Here is a 20,117-nt window from a genome sequence, read left to right as displayed (position 1 = left end):
GTTCATGTCCCGGGCAGGGCATTGCTCATTTTTCACTTCTCCAGCAAAATCGACTAGGGCATTGCTCATTTTTCATGCTTTCTGCTTCAAAATAACCTACTGACTCTACAAAGTCAATTTAATGTAAAAAGTCTTTCGCAAAGGTAACCTCTCTTAGATACAGAGCCCATGTGTGCTTTAAAGATCATGTGATTTCATGCAACTTTGTTTTTAGAGAATCTATAACAGGGTTTCTTAAAATTTTGATATATGTGTACTCCTTCTGTAATTTTCGTAACGCTGAATACCCCTCGTAAAAATAATAGATGTATTTTAATAATAATTAAAATATATTTATTTTTCTTTTTTTGTGACACTAACAAAATAACAAGCAATATAATTTTTTTTAAATCAGTTCCTACTTATGAGAATTTTCGGACATTAATAGGACATTACATCCGCTTCATCTAACTCTATAAAACTACTATTCTTTAATTCCATACACTTTAAAAATCTTTAGAACTCTGTCTTACTGTTGACACTTATTTTGTTTTAAATTTTACAATCCTATTTATCACAATCATGTACTACTATTTATAAGTTGTTATTAAATTAATTGTTACAGCACGTGAGATTTCCTAATAAACGTTATTATTTATAAGTCATATGTGAAATATGTGAAATTTTAAATTTTAATTATCTTTAATATGTGAAAAAACTGTATTAACATCAAGTGTCATCCATTAAAAGTTTAAAAAGATGTATTTGAACTTGAGTGGATGAATAAAAAGTATTTTATTAACGATTGAAAATTTTAATTAGATATAGAGAGAGTGTGAGCTAATAGTAGGAATTTAATAAGAAAAGAGAAATAATATTATTCACAATAAAATATAAATAAAAGTTATATTATAAATAACATTTATTTGGTTTAATGAGAAGGATGAAATCGTTTGTGCTGAGATGACAAGTAGTCATAATTTGGTTCCCTGGTTTTAAATTTTAATCTGAGATGCACTACCACGTCCAATAGTCTGTTCCTTTTTTTCGAATTAATGTCTAGAAATGCTGAAAAAGGCAACCAGAATGATGTTTAAGTACACTCCTTATGTTTATTTTTCAAAAATCCGTCTGAAGCCAATTCCAACAATTGCGTTTCAGAGTAGCAGTATCAGTTTTAGTAGTCGAACTTGTTATAAACTCATGAAGAGAGGGAAATGAGTCTACTTCTCATTACCAACACTCTTTTGCATAAATTCAGTTTTGCGATGGCTTCCATCGAAAAACTAAATTTCCTTTATCTTGAACGTGAAACAATGAAATTTCTTTGCCTTTTAACGATGAGGCAATTTGAAACAGAGATATCTTCTAAGTAGGCTAGTTTACAAAGCCATTTCCTGTCATGTAAACAATTTCTCAACTCAAATCTATCATTAAGAACATTGAAGTTCACGTCTAAGTTCATACAATTGATATAGAATTTTACCTCGAGATAGCCAACGAACATCGGTATGAAAAAGAAGCTGAGTATAACTACTTTCCATTTCTTCACATATTTGCAAAAAACGTCGTGCTTTCAAAGCATGGTTTTTAATGTAGTTAACAATTTTTACGCTTTCATTCAGAACTTTTTGTAGATCAACAAGCATCTTACGTGTTTCCAAAGCCTCTCTGTGTATGCAATAATGTGCGGATATGACATTTAGGGCAACATTTTAAATTCTTGCAACGAGTCCTTTATTAATTCCGACAATACCATTCCATAAAATAATTATGGGTTTATCTCTGTACCGATTATGGTTTGTCGTAAAATGGCGTTTTAAGTTGGATGGTTTCATTCTTTCGTTTGTTAGATTTTCAAAACAAATGACACAAAGTGGAATAGGCTGATTTTCATCTCCAGTTCATGAGAGTCTAAATGTAAGATATTCTTTGTCGTACTTGCGTGTTTTCCTTGTTCTTTTTCTTAACAGGCTCTTTCAGAATTGAAGCTTATTCGTAGTTAAATTCATTATTTCCTGTTAGTTGATTGCTACTATAATCATTAATTTATTTCGATGCTGTAGTCCCAGATTTCAACCGGCGATCCATAACCTATGCTAGGGATAAAAATTACATTTTATAAAAATAATCAAAATCCGTGAGGCTTACTAAAGCAAAAATTTCCTATAAGAGAAATGGCACAAAAGGCTAAAAATACACAGGCGATTGGAGAAACTACTAACTGTTAACTAAGTTGTCTCTGTAACAACATGTGGTATATTCCCGCCGTGTCACATTGGACCATCTCACTCCTCACAAGACTGTCTTGACTTGACTCACGAGAACGTAGAATTAGGCGCAGCTAAGCAAGGTGCAGTGGTAAGCAAGGTCCGTTGCACCGGAGTTTGTATTCCCCCAAACTCCGGTGCAACTATTACCCCCACCGAACTCTTCCCGTACCCCTGGGGTTACGAGTACCACACTTGCCTAGAATATGGGCAACTGAGTATACGGTTGATAAGTTTGTAAGATGTAACTTAAAGTGCACAAACAACTGAGGAGTTGCAATGGTTGAAGCGCAGAATACTAATTAATACCTATTACACCATGCTAAATGCATTAAGCTTCTTTTCAAGACTTAAATAGACTACATATAAGGATGTTACAAAAGGGATTAAAAATACCGTAGCAGACACTCTCAGAGACAAACCTTTTTACGCAGGCAAGATATATGTAGATATTACAGGAAGGTATTGGTAAACATTGCTTTCTAAAATAATCCTTACTTTCGCACAAAGACATAATCCAACAATACACAATCGAGATGACGGTATCGATGTTGGAATAAAAGACTCTAGTATCAAGTCTCTCAAGCAACGTAGGAATATCTGTATCGATCATAAATCACCTGGCACTCAAACGCTCCTTCAAAGCTCTGAAAAGATAAAACTTCATCAGTGCCAGGTCCTTTCCAGTACACCACAACAGATGCGCAGTAACAAATTACTCAAAATGCTTCTTATTTGCGTTCTGGTTTGCCGTGCGTTCTGCAAAAAAGCCTGGTTTCTCTAAAGAGAAACTAGCTGAGGTCTTGAAAACTTTAAATTTAGGACCGGACTAAAGAATGTGAAAACAACAAGTGATGACGGAGGGAATGATAAAGATACTACAACTGCATTTCCTGTAAATTGTGAAGAATCAACCAAAAAGATTTTACGATGGCTTCCGAAATTTCAGTACAGATAAAACTGGTCTCTTGAATAGAAAATAACATCTAAAATTATTATAACTATTATACCAAGAACAAATCAGAGTAATTCTGATTTGTTTCGCTTGAAGGGAATGGTAATATCATTTTCTTAATTGAAACCTCTGCTTGTCTGTTTATCTTAAAATACAGCAGTTTTAAAACGATATTCGATTTTCAATAACCTGAAACTTATTCTAAGATTAGCTTAAGACTTGATTCTGTTTAGGAATAGAAGTTTATTTCTTATTGAAACTTTATGAGCTATTTTGCATGAGATAATGCTCTTTTAACATTTTATAGTATCTGTATCTCATTATTTATATCGGCTACATGAATGATCTAAAATAAATAGCTTCTAGAATGGGTGCCAGGTATTTCAGTGTGTAAGGATTCCAAATTTTTTAATTTTCCAACTTTAACCTAGACGAGTTTCTGGCAACTTATTTACTTTTGCCAAAAGTTATTCTTTGTCAGCAGTAATGCTTAATGTATAATATTTAATCGTAAGCGGATTTGGCAGAGAATTTCCGAATGATTGATTAATATTGTTGCGTTCTATGGGTTCGGGGATTTGGAGTAATTGATGGTAATATTTGATGAAGAATCAAAACACAATTTATTCGCATTGTAAGCACTGTTATACAGGACAGCTTGAAGGACATGTTTTCAGTCGTCGAAACACTACAATAAACACGCTGAAACAATTGGCAATACAGCCTTCAGGCTACAACTATGAAGACAGTCTGTATATATATATATATATATATATATATGTAGTGTATATAATCGGGATGACGGTATCGATGTTGGAATAAAAGACCTACCTTCGAGAATATTCCCAAGAAAACCACTAAAAATGCTTAGTAGAATGTTTTTGCTTCGTTTATGGCATATCGCCAATTTTGTCGCCAAATGGGCGAATTCGCGCCAAATCTGGCAACTCTGTCTTTCCTTCTACTTTTTGGCAACCCCTAACACCGCTTTGCTGGGAAGCTATATCACCGCTCAGCCGCTGGGCATTTCACAGCAATATCAAAATGAATAATTTTAATATTGAATATAAAAGTTTATGAGAATAGCCTCTTTCTGCGATTAGTTTCGTCGGTTTAGAGAAAAGAATAAGGAAAATTTCGATGCAGAGCATAACATTATGTAATTTATCTTTGCATTTTTATACAAAAATTGAAGCACAATAGCACGATTGCAAAATTTTGCATTTTTATTCTGGAACTGTATACAACAGATGTGATAAAACGCAGGACATACCCATCCTATGAGAAGAAAAACTCATCCATTTCTATGAGAGGTACAACACTTAATATCATGAATATTTCAAATAAGCACTGCATTTATGTCTGCTTCTGTGTTCATGTATAGCAGAAAGATATTAAAAAAATTGCGAAACATTCTTGATACAAAACAGAAACTAATTACTCACTATTGGCGGCCAATAATTATATTACATTCGTATTATATTGTTTTGGACTGCCTATCTAGTTCTTCAACCATTTGCATTCATGCAATATAATGCAAATTTATCTGTTGGCACATGCACAGGAATTTTCTACGCAATAAAAGCAGCAAGGAAAACCTTTTGTTGGTGTAACAGTAAAATCATAGGTATTTCATAAAAAAGAGGTACAAGGAAAATGTAAAAAATATGTACAAGAAAAAACGTAAAAAAGAGGTACAAGAAAAACGTATATTGCATATAAATAAGCTGCAAGCGAAAGTATTCTTGATATTGTGCTGCTTTTTCTAATCTTCAAAGCATAAATATTTATCATTACTATTAACAAAAACAGATTGCGCTGATTTAAAAAAATAAGTTTTCGAAATGGTTCGAGGAAAATAGAATGCGAACAGAAACATTCCTTTCTTTGGTAACAGAATACCTCAGAATCAATAAATAAGGACAAATAGAAGCTAAATTGCCATTAACAGTGGCCGACCAAATACGTTTTATTTTATCACCTCCCTGGAGATGCATTAAAAATAATGGGGTTTAGGGATATTATGAAGGATCTTTCACAACCTAATTCTAATTCTTTGTATTTATTACTAAGCAATCAGATTGTGGTTTTGTGGCTTTTTGCAATAAAGGGATACATTTAGGGTTATTTTATGTTCTGCAGTTTAAATCATTACTTCGATTAGTGATGTCTCACGAAGCTTAAAGAATGAATGGATACTCAAAGTAAGTATTATATTTAATGCCTAAGCAAGTATCTAATTCATTAGGATCTGAAAAAATTATGGCTATTTAGATTCTTCTGCAGAAGTTTATTGTAAGTTTTCCTAATTTTACAGGAGAAATTAATTCGAATGAGAAGCTATTTGTTAGTTCAATACTATCAAGCAAGATTTATAAAGAAAAGGATTTCATTTTTAGCTCTTCATTGATTTTGAAATTTTCGCTGCTGTAAATGAGAATATCATTTTTTCTAACATTGCAAAAAGTAAATAGTTCAGAGAAATCAGAATGGATTCTTAAAGGAATTATTTCAACCAAGGAGTTCAAAATACACTCATGTCCATAAATTAAGGATAATGCAAAATCAGGCAAAGGAAGAGGTAGAAGCAAACCAAATTTGACTTATTTGTAAAGATTATTTATTAAAAAAAGGGTAAAGAGAGAGAAAAAAAAAAAAAAAAAAGATGTTATATGTTTGATATTATTAAAAAAATTAGCGATTTTTTCTCCCTGGAGCAAATTACAAAAGAAAAAAACCTATTTAGGAAAAACCAATATTACATGGTTGGTATGATTGTTAATGCATTGTATGTCTCCCAGACAATGCAATACAGTCCGTACAACGCCTAAGCATGCTGAGTATCAAATTATCGATCTGATCTTGGGGGATATTACGCCACTCAAAAAACAATGCTCTCCGAAGTTCCGGTAGACATGTAGGAGGATGTTGACGGGCTGCAATTCGCCGGCCAATCATGTCCCACACGTGCTCTACTGGATTCAAGTCCGGTGAGAATGCTGGCCAGTCCATACGGGTGATATCCTCCGATTGAAGGCATTCGCTTACGATGTTTGCACGGTGAGGACGGGCATTGTCATCCATAGAAACAAATTGTGCGCCCATGGCGCCCCGAAACAAACCTACATGTTGTTCCAGAATGACGTCCCGATCGATTTGGCTTGTCATGGTTCCAATTTGAACATGCAGGTCACTTGTGGTACCCAGAATAATTCCACCCCAAACGAGTACTCCTGCACCACCGTAACGGTGTCGTTCCATGCTGTTTTCTTGGTGGTAACGGGTACCTGGAGCTCTCCATATGAAAGTTCGGCGAGAAAGAGACTGCAAGCTAAACCTGGACTCGTCGGAAAACATCACACAAGCCCACTGTTCCGGTGTCTACAATGCATGCTCTATACTCCAGGCTAACCGCAGGCGACAGTGAGTTCCAGTAAGTGGACCACATCTGACAGGTCTACGATCATATAGATCAATCTGCCCTAAGCGACTGTACACGGTCTGCCTTGAAATTGTCGTACCAGTGGCTGAAGAGAGCTGACGAGACAGGTCTGAGGCTGTGCTCCGCCTGTTTCTTTTGGCAGTAACTGCCAAATACCGGTCCTCATTCGGCGTTGTAACTCTGGGGTGACCTGTGCTGTAACGTCTACTCACATTACCATCATCTTGGATTCGTTGCCAAAGCCTGGAGATGACACTGGGGAATTCCAAGTTTGTCTGATACTTCGAGTTGGGTTCGCCCATATTCCAGACGGCCGATAATTCTACCACGTAAAAAATCATCGAAATGCGTCCTTTGTGTCATAACTATTCGATTATTGCACTGAAATGCTTATAAAGCGCCTGCGAACAATTTTACGTCTTTGCCTGTATTCCTTATACATCACTCTCTTACACTCTCGTCATTGTGACGTACCATCGGTGTCATCTGGTTACTTCCTGAAATTTGCATATGATTCTTGGAGATGTGCGTAGTGATTTTACAGGTGATATATTTATTTTAGAGTTCGATTTCCGCGTGACTCCGAATTATCCTTAATTTATGGACATGAGTGTAATTATTTTATCTCTCTGATCGAATTAGATTATTTAGATTATGGCAAAGTACTCAAGAACTATCTGTACCTAAGGGGTGCGAGACTTTCAGGAAGAACTTTGTAAAGAAAATAGACTCGTTAGGAAAACTTTTGAAATTCCCATGTTGCTAGATCGTTCGCCGAGATTGGAACCTTGGTGAAACTACTAATATTTAATGATCTCATTGTTAGGCCGATGGAAGACCGTTTATTTCTGAAGAATAAATATTTCAGATTTTTTTTAAACTAATAAAATTATATTTGTTTCCGTTTTTTTATTTTATTTATTTATTTTTTTTTTGGCATTTCGAGATATGTTTACATAGATGTTCTCAAACCTATTAATAGATCAAATGTTTTATTCTAGTTTTGATGACCTTGGCATGGCCAACCCTGATCCTTGAACAGCAGTCCACGTGATTGCCGAGGACTGATAACGCCTGCAAAATGGTAATATATGATTAACCAGATGCTTGCATCGTGAATTGTTTTCGTATTTTCTCGCTGATTAATATGAAACAAGAAGATTTCTATGAAAAAAAATCATCATATACACTGATGGAATATGAAATCCCAACACAAAGAAGACATGAGTTTAAAGGACAGAAATGTAGGCAAAGCATCTGTCGTGGTAACATATTTATTTGATTAATATTTGAAGGTCTACAATTAAAATGTATGCGAAAAGAGTTACTTTGTATGTGAAATGGTGGTAGATTAATGTACGCTGTAATCACTACGATGTTGAATGCGAACATGTATTGCATCGTACAGTTGTCGTATATAATTTTGGGGAATGGGGTTGAGTTCCATGTCTGTTGCACTTGGCCACTCAAACCGTACTGGTTGTGGATGACATTGGATCTGTCGTTGAACCATGTTTCATATGTATTCGATGGGAGAAAGATCAAGCGATCTCATAGTCGAAGGCAACGTATCGACACTCTATAGAGCACGTTGGATGATAACAGTGGTATGGAGAAAAGCATCATCCTACTGGAAGATATCACTGGAATATGGCAGCACAATCTGGTGAAATCACCGGGGATGTACAAATTCGCTCTTAAGGTGTGTGAGATAATGACAAGAGTGTTTCTTCTGTCATAGGATATTGTTCCCCAAACCATAACTCCTGGTAGAGGTCCAATGTGTCTCGCAATAGACAACTTGTTTCTAAAATACTCAACTTTCCTCATTCTACTGGAATTAAGAAAGAATTCCTTTAAGACAATAATTTAATATAATGTAATGTATGTAAGATTAATGTAATTCATTTAAGATAACATTATTTGTAAATATTTATGCTTATTTGTTAGCATACTTTTATGCATATTTCTAGGGTTATCAAAGTTTTTATTCATTTGTTTCAATTTGTTTATTCATTTTATGGACTGAACCGGCTTATTTGACAATGCTAGACAAATTAAGATTGTTTGTCTAAGGGAAGAAATGACTTTATAAAAGTCTTTCAAGAAAACTATTTCATATTCATCCTACAAAGAGGAAAAACATCGGAAATTCCTATAAAGGCATTCAGTTTGTAGGGATTTTAATGTAGGCTAAACTACCAGTTTTTAACTTTAATGTCTGCTCGCTTGCCGGTGGCCTAAGTCTTTTTACAAAATAATTTTCTTGTATATTTGTATCGAACTGATTACTCTCTGCTTTTGTGCTTGTGTCTCCTTCGTGTGCTATTTTGTACGTCACTTAAACCTAAATCGACTGATATTTAAATTCTAAAAACAGGTTAATAAGAACCAGAGGCACGGTCGCAAATCTTTTTAGTGGATTTTTGCGAAATTTTTTGTTGTCAAGGAGATGAGATTTTGGTCAGTTCTCTCCACTTTGATACCGTTATGGGAGTTTCCGGAAATACGTTCTCGAAGCTTGTAGAAGCGATTACCTTCCTTCTTGCCGCCCAGAGGGTGTAGTGTTTAGGGGAGCGTACTGCGAAACCAAAGGGCCTGGATTCAAATTCCGGAGAAGGCATGGATGTTTGTATATCTATAGTGTCATTACGGCATGGGGGGCACTCTAAATACCTGGCGAGCCGAAAGTCTTCTATAGGTGTTGGTGGTAAAGGAAAAGGGGTAGTTGAACCTCGGACCCGTTCCATCCCCCGGGGTGCTCTCCATCAAAATTGGAGTGAAATCGGACTGTCATCTGTATGATGTTCAAGGCTGTAGCCAACGACAGGTGCAGTCTTGCTGTGCTTGCTATGATGAATTTCGTGGACTTGTTTTGGTGTTACTGTGAGACAAGTGATATAAGTCACAACAACACATCTTCCTTTTCGATGAACTAGAAATATCGGCTGTATAAGAGCAATAACTCATTTAATAGCTCAAAACACCATCAGTTATCTGAAAATCTGCCGCTGTTTTGCTACGTAGTATTTCAGTCAGTATTTACTGCATTAGACTTCGTTTTATCATTGATTTTGGTGATTTGAGATATTCCTCACTTACCGAGGAAAATTTGTCTTATCTCTTCTTATCTCCATGGGCTCTTTGTAACTGTTTACCCTCCTGCATGAACTGTTATTTATTTGAATAAACGTTCATTTTTTTCCTGCTCCTCCGGTGTAGTTTTTGAGAAGATTTCTACGAATATGCACCAGGCAACAGTGTTATGATATTATCTTTAAATCTTCGTTGTAGTGTTTCGAATGGGAATGGCAGAGCCATAAAATTTGGAATATTAATGTTTATCAGTCGTGTTCACTTGTGTTATTAAATTCATCAACAGGAAAAGAAAAAGCAAAATGAAGTTACTGATATTCAAAACATCCAGTAATACACAAGAATCATGCACAGTATCATATACACAATATTATAAGCAGTAGTTATTTAAGGAGGAAAGACAGAACAGGAATAGCATAATTAAATTAAAAAAATTAAATTAATAATAATATTAAAGAAATAAGCGATATGTGAATAAGACATATAATAAGGACCTTTATGTTTTAGGTTAATTTAGGTTAAAATAACTCGCCGAACAAGGACTTTTATATCATAAACAATATTAATATGCAACAGCTTTTGTTTTATAGTTTAAGGTATATTTTAATTTTATAACAGTTATTTTAATTCAGTTTCTAACAGGGCATGGTCCCTTCATGACTTACCTGCATCGCTTCAGACGACGCGAAAACGACCATTGCTCGTGCGGGATGGCAGGAGATCCGCACCACTATCTGTTCGCTTGCAGAGAGACAAGATAAATCTTGGCTGCCCTCGTGAACACTTAAGCACATTACAGGTCCACCCCCTTTGGGCACTTCGGGGAGGTTCAACCTCCACTGTTACCCCTCCAGGGAAGCGGTGCACTACCTGGATATGAAACCAGGCGGCATTGGTCGTCAATTGCTACCTGCCGGTCGCATGGGCGATCCCGTTGCAGAATTCCGTTACCCAGCAAACCGGGGGGATAGCCCTCCCGGCTACGGATCTAACCGCTCAGGACATGCCAGACTCCGAGACCGGCCAATGAGTGACCTTCCCCAGAGCCTTCAGAACAACCAAGTTCATAAATTTTATACCCCCGTGGCCGAGACTGTCTAGGTACAGATCCTAGCCAGTAGTTTTGCAGAGTTCTCTATGTTGACCATCGGGGGGGGGAGAGACTGCAGAATATCATCTTAGGCAACCAGTAGCGGACCACATCCATGCATGGGCCGAAGCTACTTCGAAAAATCGCTATGTCTTGAAACGCATATGCGATTGCGTAACTATTACAGGCAAAATCTCAGACAGGCTGGAGTAATTCTCAGCTGCCATCTTTGTCACCAGCACAGTCCCCGTATACTCTGTACCTGTAATGAATTTGTTTTATCTTAACCCATTAACCTCCAGAACTACAAGGAATGTTTCTTTTCTCATGAAAATAATAACAAATATTAAATTAAGCATTTATAACGTAAATTTACATTGAAAATAAAAAAAATGCTCTTACCTGTGGAAAACGCGAGTGTTGCGTTCGCGCAACGTCAGCGGAATAAGACTACGGATGTTTAGTGAGTAGGATTGTACTCGTGTGTTGTTTCTTTTGAGTGGAGCGCAGAATTACTTTTTAGCTGTATAACGTTTTATAAATCTACAAATCACTTTACTTGTAATTAATTTAATATTAAAATATACATTGTATTTCTTTTACAAATACAGATTATTTCAATTGAAAGACTCAAGCATGAAAAACTTGATTACAATCATGATGTAAAGCTACATTACATACTTTGCATCTATAAACAGTCTGTCTATGATACTGTTTACAACAAAGTCTTTTGTTATCAACGGACTTTACGATAAAATGTCTACCATCGCCATGCAATGGTTTTTGAATGCTGAATTTACTAGGTCTTCCTGTTGCTGATCTATTTCTGGCTGATTCTACACTCTCAATAAGGGTTTGCAAAAGAAATAATGCCTTCTCTCGTCTGAAATCTAAAAGAGACTTTATATTTCCAGTAGTAAAAAGTGGTGATATTTAGTAAGTTTAGATACGGACTCACCTCATATAATATATCAGTAATGTCAACTTGACTATTGTCAAATGCAAATTCTGCTTCATATTCCTGTATTGCAAACGTGATATCGATTCTCGTACAACAGGAACAGAAATGTCCTTATCAAAAGACCAATACATTTTTTTTCTTGAGGTAAAGAATGATATCCTGTAAGCAATAATATTCCAATAAATCTTCTCATATAGGCTTCAGATGCAATAAATTCTAAATAATTTTCGCTGAGCGTATATATTTATCTGTTCAACGAGAAGAGAGTGAATGTCTAAACCAAAACGAAAATCGAAAATCTGTGCACTAGTTCTACCTTGTATTTTGTCTTTTATAATTTCTCTTCTATCTTTTTCTTCATGTTCTTCCTGAGACATAACTAACAGTTCCTTTTTTATCCACTTCAAGATTTCAGTCTTCTGCTTTTTAAACTTTTTAATATGACTATAACTGCTTTTAGAAGGCTGAAATTTACTTCTTACGTGAATTTCAACTTCCCCAGCAGTACCATTTGGTAAAATATCATTATCATTATTTAAAACAGTGCCATTCCTTTCTTCTTCGTCACAAGATTCTGCAATTTCTAGGGGAACAACAACAATATAAGTTTCATTTTGGTCATTATTAACATTATCATCATCTGTTTCTTCATCAAAAATCTCTGAAGGACTTTTTCTAATGTAAGATACCTCGTTCTAGGCATTTTTAAACAACCAGAGTATGAACCAGAACATCGAAAGGAATGAGTGAAAAAGGAGATTGACTACCCGTTTCCCGCTGACGTTGCGTCAGCGCAACACCTGTTTTCCCTTCCTTCCCAACACAAATATAAACATGTGACTGATGTAATGTTCTGATAAACGGTGACCTTGACTAAAAATAGATCACTCATAAAGACGGCGATTTTTTCATTAAATATTTTCAGCAAAAATTCCCGTTCGAAAAGTTTGCTTAAATTTTGCTTAAAGTATGAGATTAATTATTATAAACAAAATGATTGTTGAAGGCAAATATTTTTTTACAGAAATAATCTTCATAATATTGCCTACACAAAATCATCTGCTGGTATAAAATATCTTACGTAGTTATATTTATATACGCATTTATTTTGACCGTTGCGTCAACGCAACACCAGCGGCTAATGGGTTAAGTTAGCTTTTTCTGTTTTTTTTTTTCCCTGTTTATACTTATCTCCTTGAACTGTAAACCCTGAATTGTGAACCTCGAATTTGCTTTATTTTATGTATTATTTCCACTATTTTGCCTTATTTATTTATGTATTATTTGCTTTGTAGTACTTTACTTTTTAGTATTGCTATTTAGTGTTTTGCCTTATTTTAGATATTATTTTTACTGTTTTATCAATCACTCTGTTAATTGCTCATATATTGTACTGTACTCATTTATTGCTCGCATTGTAGATGCCTTTTGTAATCACGTTTCCATAACTAATATGTAACTGAAAATGTTCTCCTCACCCGCAACGCACCTTTCTTCCCTCACTGCGCTATTGTAGCGGCCAGCATTTGTTTACTCCGCCCCTAGCACTCGTCTTGAGCACAATATGTACCAAGTTAATTCCATCAGCGGGGCTATTTGCCCTCCCCAGTGGATCGGCTGCCTCGCTGTCGGTGGAAAGAAAGAAAACTTATTTTAATTTAGTTAACCTTTCCTATCTTGCCTCGTTTAAACTTACAACTCGTTACGAGAATCAGTTTTTAGAATCTAGGTGAATGAAAATCAGGAAGAAATGGAATAAAAGTAAAGTTCAAGTTACTTCGTGAGAGAGAGCTAGGGATCCTGAGTTGAAGACGTTTGCTTTTGGGCTAAGTCTCTCTAAGCTGCTGTTAAGCTCGGCTGTCTATTACGTGCCTTTTGATAGTTCGTCGGCTAGTTTAAAACTAAGAGCTAACTACATCAGAATTGTGTTAGCTTCAACTAAATCTCTTAGTTAGGCATAGTTATTTCTTACTTTTGAGTTCAAGCGCGAGTGAAGGCTTTGTTGTAAGCCCGAAGAAAGGTGCCGACTGTTCATCCTAATTTGAACGAATAAAGAGTAATTAACCCTTCTTGAGTTTACGATTTCTGTTCTTTAAACTAAGCCATAATTTAATTAACAGTTCACTTGGATCTTTAACATTTATTTAGCAGTTATAAAGTGAGGAACTGTGCAATAAAATCCTTAAGAGTGCAAAAAAGGCTATAAATAAATTACTAAATCAAGATAAATAAATAATAAAATCAAGAAATTTTATTACATTTAAATTAGATATTGTTATTTATATTTAGCAATTACATTTATATCAAAATGAAATATAAATAATTTTAAAAATCAAGACATTTCATTAAGCTTATATTAAAAATTGCCAAAAAAAATTCAAAGTCCAAACAGACCACCTGATTTATACCAAAAATAAAAGAACATACATTAAAGTTACGAAATCATCAGAGTAAAATAAAACAAAACAAAAAAGAAGCAACTTTTATTATCAACCTTAATTATTAACCAATAATACGTTTTTATTAGTACTGAAGAATAAAATAGCGCATCTAAAGGAAAGTAAATAAATTATCGAAGAAAATAAAATTAGTCCGATGATTGCACTCTGTTCTTTTTACAGTAATTTTTCTATAATGAGCACTACGGGTTATTCTGTAGTTTGATGGTTGAATAAGATTACTGTACGAGACATCAGTTTCCTTTCCACACATCAGTTTTCTGCCGACAATCAATCAAAACTCAGTCTAAGGACTTTATGATTTTACTTTACTTTTCACAAAAAACTCGACAGTTTGGAAACAAAATGTCTACGTTATCTTAAATGTCTTCAGACAATTTCAAAAATCTGTTCAGTTATCTGATATTCAGTGAGTGAAAAACAAATCTCATGAAAATCTTTCGTTTGACCACATATGACAATATTTAGTTTAATAGTAAAAAATGTATGTTTTCATTCAAAATCACTTCCATAAAAGTTTTTCAGCGGCCTTTATTTTTATAACCGCTGATCTCAGACACACACTTTCAAAATACAACCGAGCGGTCAAGTCGCTGAACACTGATAGTTCGGTCCGATGTTCGAATCCCGCGAATGGGCTGGCTGCATGGGCGTTTCCGTGGGTTTTCAATGTGTAACGTGTATACCAGCCAGTTTCCCTGAGAAAATCCTCCACGAAGGCATCCCTTCCTTTAGGCACATAGTCCTCCAGGCTTTGCCATAATCACATAAATCAAACCAAAATTTAAGATATAAAGGTATTTTTAGAATTTGTAAGTATAGTTATAAATAATTAAAAAGTAATTAATTTGTAAGTATAAGTATCAATGAAGTATTTAAAGAAAGTATTAATATTATGTAAAAATTAATTTTGTACAAATTACAAAATCTAAGTTTTCACATAACTCTCTTGCTGATATAATTAAATTTAATAAATGCTTTTAAGTACATCAACACGTGAAATGAAAGAATTTGTGTCATCCTGACTGAATTATTTAACTTCAGATTTCGAGTTTCCTTACATTTTTCATTCAACACAAAGTTGTTTTTTTGGCATTCCTTAAGGGATTGGTCAAAAAATAAATTAGAAATATCTGAAAGGTTTCCGATTTTAAATAATGTCCAAAGGGGCGTTATTTTAACGTTTTGTGTGTTACCTTTATTTATTAAATGTCATGTTCTAAGTATTCAAACTATAAAATTCAGTTCAACAGCAATATCTCAAATTAGCATATCTTTAGAATTTCCGATATAAAGTCTCGCAGGCTGGAGATAAAAAAATTTTTTTTTTCTTCCAGTGTTGCCATTGCTCGCTTTGAAATCCTTGAGTTTTTAAATCAAAAATTCGTTGAAGTGTTACAAAACATGAAATCGATAATAAAACAAATTTCAAATTCAAATTAGGGCTTCCACATGCCCATATTCTATAGAAGATTACGCTATTAAAATTTTGATGGCTCTACAGTGGTGGCCAAAATTGTGGACACATTTGGAAATTTTTATATTTTTGAACGTTGTATGCTTATAGAAAACGTTACGTTTCACAAAATGCAAACTTGTATATATCATTTTAAAGAGAATTTATTACTGAATTCAATACAAAACACAAAAACCAATTATTTACAATACAAAAAAAGTTAAACAATAATAGTTATCGATATACATTACATAGTGATGATTCCAGTGAGTTATCAGCACTTACTAGGGTAACCTTTATTTTTCATTACAGCTTCAAATCGACGTTTCATTGAGCTGACAAGAGTTTTAAGCTCTTCTTCCGTTATTACATGATGCCAGGAAACAATTATATCCTCAATTAGTTCCTTTTATTTGATGGGCGCCTCATTCGGACAAGAGTTTTCAAATGGTGCCACAAACTTTCGATAGGATTGAGGTCAGGACTGTTTCAGCATAGGAAAGACCACTTTCTCGTAACACAAGAATATTACATCTCTTTCTAGGTGTCCAATCTACTCTTTTATTGGATGTCATTGCTTCTTAACTAAATATTAAAAATTTTTACAAAAATTCCTACTTGTAATTGCAGTGTATAAGAAACAGGTCCTTTTTTTACAGAACAAAGCAAAATAATGAATTGTTTGAAGTGTAAACATGATGTCAGCTTCTACTGGCAGTTACTAGCATTTGATTGGTGTTCAGAACAAGAAAAGTGATTGGCCAGGAAAGCTAGACATTACAAACCACTTCATAACTGTGTTTTTTATTTATATTAAAGTATATATAACTTTTTGTATTGCAAATAATTGAATTTTGTGTTTCGTATTGAATTCAGTAATAAATTCTCTTTAAAATGATATATACAAGTTTGCATCTTGCGAAACGTAACATTTTCTATAAGCATACAAATTTCGAAAACATAAAAAAATTCCTAAAGTGTCCACAATTTTGGCCACCACTGTATGTACCGTTCTATCACAATGCGAAAAACATACATAGAGTTATGCAGATTCTTCATTATTTAATTTCTTTAAATATAATACAGGGCGATAAAATATGGTGGCAACGATTTCAAAGGGGTTCAGTCTTTAAAGTTTTCGACGCAAAATGCCAAAACGAAATTAATAGTCCTTCAGTGTACATTGTCCCTTTGGACTAATAATTCGAAGAGTATATATTTCCTACTTTAATAATAATGAAAGCTACTCTTTTGTAATATGTACTTGCTTAATATTCCTCAATTTATACTTCTGTTACATCTGATAACTAAAATGCCTTTTCGTATAAATAATTGATAAGTTTCGAAATTGTAAAATATGTGTGTAATATTCACATGCATTTTATTGCTTTAGGATAACGATTTAACATACCTATAAAAAGTCAGTGGATTAGAACCATTTCTCATTTGTAAAAATTCATGTGAACTAATACTGAAAATCCCCATTGATCTCTGTTATACACATTTAGCAAAACTCTGAGAATAGAGTCTTCTTGAAACTTTGCTATTGAACAAAACTTTTCACTGCAGTCTAGATATCAATGCTCGTCACTCATTCCAGAAAATCATAGATCTTTTACTAAATTGATATTACATTTTTAATTTCCTAGAAGTATATAGCTTTTAAATTCGCGCACAATCTCTAACATGATTTCAAATTTAAAAATTAGATATCTCGCTTTTTTGAGTCAGAGTTAGCCCATTAAATTCATCGTGGTAAGGAATCAAGATTGTGCCTGTCGTTGGCGAAAGCCTTGAGAACCATAAAGGTGATAGTACGACTTTGTTCAGTTTCGCTCCCAATTTTGAAGAAGAGCATCCCGGGGGGGGGAGAGTCTGGCCCCTCTGTTTTCCCCTAGCACCAACTTCTTAAGAGAACTTTTGGCTCACCGCATCACCGCATATTTTGAGTGCCTCCATGCCTCTCAGACATATACATTTAAAAACATCATGCCTTCTCCGGGCCAGGTATGGTTGCCAGAGTCACTAACCACTGTCGCGATTTATGATACAGGGCGATTCTAATACAGGGCGGTGTATAAACGTTTATTAAATATAAGCGAATAAATTGGGAAATCGTGTAAAATGTTGCACTTCTTTATTTTAACAAAATTAATTTTTCGAATAAGGAAAGACGTAATAATAAATAAATATTTGTGCTCTTTACTACAAAAATAAATATTTGTGTCATTTAAAACTTTTTGCAACTTAAACTATATGCCAACGTCGAACGGTTGAAAAAAATAAAAGTCACATTAGAACTTTTATGGACAGGCTTTACTTGATTGGTTTATGTAACTATGGCAAAGCCTCGAGGGCTATCTGCCTCGGGGAAGGAACGCCTTCGTAAAGGACTTTCTAAGGAAAAATGGCTCGTGTCCACACATGGGGAAAATCACGGAAACGCCTATGCAGCCAGCCCATTTGCGGGATTCGAACCTCGGATCGAACTAGCAGGGTTCAGTGACTTTGTCGCTCGGCCGCTGGTGGGCTCGGCTTTATCTGAAGATAATTAGAAAAACAAAGGAGAAAACAAATGCTAAATAATTTAAGCAACAAATTAATTTTTCAGCATGTTACAATGATAATGTTGAAAAGTGCTCCTTGTGATCAGTACAATGAAGTGCCAATCGCGCTGTCTTCGATAAAGAAGAAAGTAAATTGAAATTGTTTAGTAAATTGAAACTATTATAATTATTTTTAATGTTTCGGTTTCACAAGTAGATATTTATTATATTCTTCAGAAATCTGTATGTTTTAGTGAGAATCTCTAAATAATTTTAAACTTGCATTTTAGATTCATACTTTGTCTCAGTCTGTTGTTTCGCTCTACATGTAGCAGCACCTCTCATTTTCAGAAATTAGCGAAATAATTATTTACTAAATGAGATCATTCTCTACACTTCTGAGTTTGAAACTACGTAAAAGTACACAAATGAAACACTTTGCATAAATTAGCATGTCCTTGATTTGATGATTGCAGTTTCTTTGGAATGAAAGACTATCATTGACAGGGCATTGCCATTACAACTTTTACTTGCAGTTAAAGGTGTAGTGCTAGATAGACACACTAGTGCACTACACGTAAACAACTTTTCTGATTTTGGCCGTAATCCCGCAAAAAATCGACTGTGTGGCTTCATACTATAGAGGCATAAAATAGTACTTAAATATCGAGGAAAGTATAGCAGCAAAAAATTAATAGGACGCATGCAGTACAGAATGAACAGAAAAAGGCTATATTGATAAAATTGCATTAGTACTAAAAACTGTCTGGCCAAGAGGAAAAAGAGCCTTAGTAAAGGAAATGACTTCCCTTAGCTGCAATGGTAGCGTTACACCGTTTGTCGATACTCCATACCAGATTATCTGATAATTCTTCGAATATGAGTTGATATTCTTCAAGGAGCATGTGTTTCAGTTTTCTGGTGTTCTTCGGAGAGTAAGAGCGTGCCGCCAGACATCTCCTTAAAGCATTCCACATATGTTCAACGGGATTTAAACCAGGTCAGAAAGCCCGCCAATCCACTCTGCGGATATCTTCACTTTCAAGGAGCTCCTCAACAGCCTTGAGCGCTGTGTGGGCGTGCATTGTGGTCCATAAAACAAAGTCGAGGCCAGTGGAAAGGATAGCTTCATCATAGTAACGATCTCCGGCAGTGATTTTGTGTCAAAAATCTGAAGCTCCCTTCGTCCGTTGATCGTAACGCTTTCTCATATAAGCACATCAGGACCACTCCAACGGTCTGTTTCCCTGATATTAATAAGAAGAAAGTATGTCTCTAACTCTCTGCACATCAACTGGAGCTGAGAACCATTTGTCAGACTGAAACGACTCTTATTGGTTTAGAAGACATGACTTCATTGATGAGGTGTCCAGTCTTTGTGATCTCTATACCACTGTAAAAAGTGCTTCCTAAGGGTTGCTGTAAATGGTATGCACGTGAATAGCCTCCCTTTATGAAGTCCTATGGCAACACTAAACCGGGATGCCTGTTGTCCCTCTGCCGTGAGATGATGATTAATGTTGCCCGCTGTCTGCTTTCGACCTCGTTTCGCCTGTACGGTTTTCTTAACCGAGCAATATCTAGGTTCTATGCAATTGTACCTGTTGTTTCTAAGGATTTCCAAGCTCGCAAAAAAGCACTTTTATCAGATCCAAATTCTTGGACGACAGACGTTAAACTACTGAGTTGGTACTTCATTGTACTGATCACTAGGAGCACTTTTGAACTATATCATTGTAACATGCTGAAAAATGAATTTGTTGCTTAAATTTTTCTACTTTGGGTATTATTCGTGGTGGTTTGTCAAAAAATGTTTAGACAAAATTTTGGTTCAGAACACACTTTTCCCATGTCCAAGAGCTG

The sequence above is a fragment of the Stegodyphus dumicola genome, chromosome 2, assembly GCF_044657685.1.
Source record: "Stegodyphus dumicola isolate Sdum_Otavi_A_Nest chromosome 2, ASM4465768v1".
NCBI lineage: Eukaryota > Metazoa > Arthropoda > Arachnida > Araneae > Eresidae > Stegodyphus > Stegodyphus dumicola.
This window is presented reverse-complemented; position numbering follows the sequence as displayed.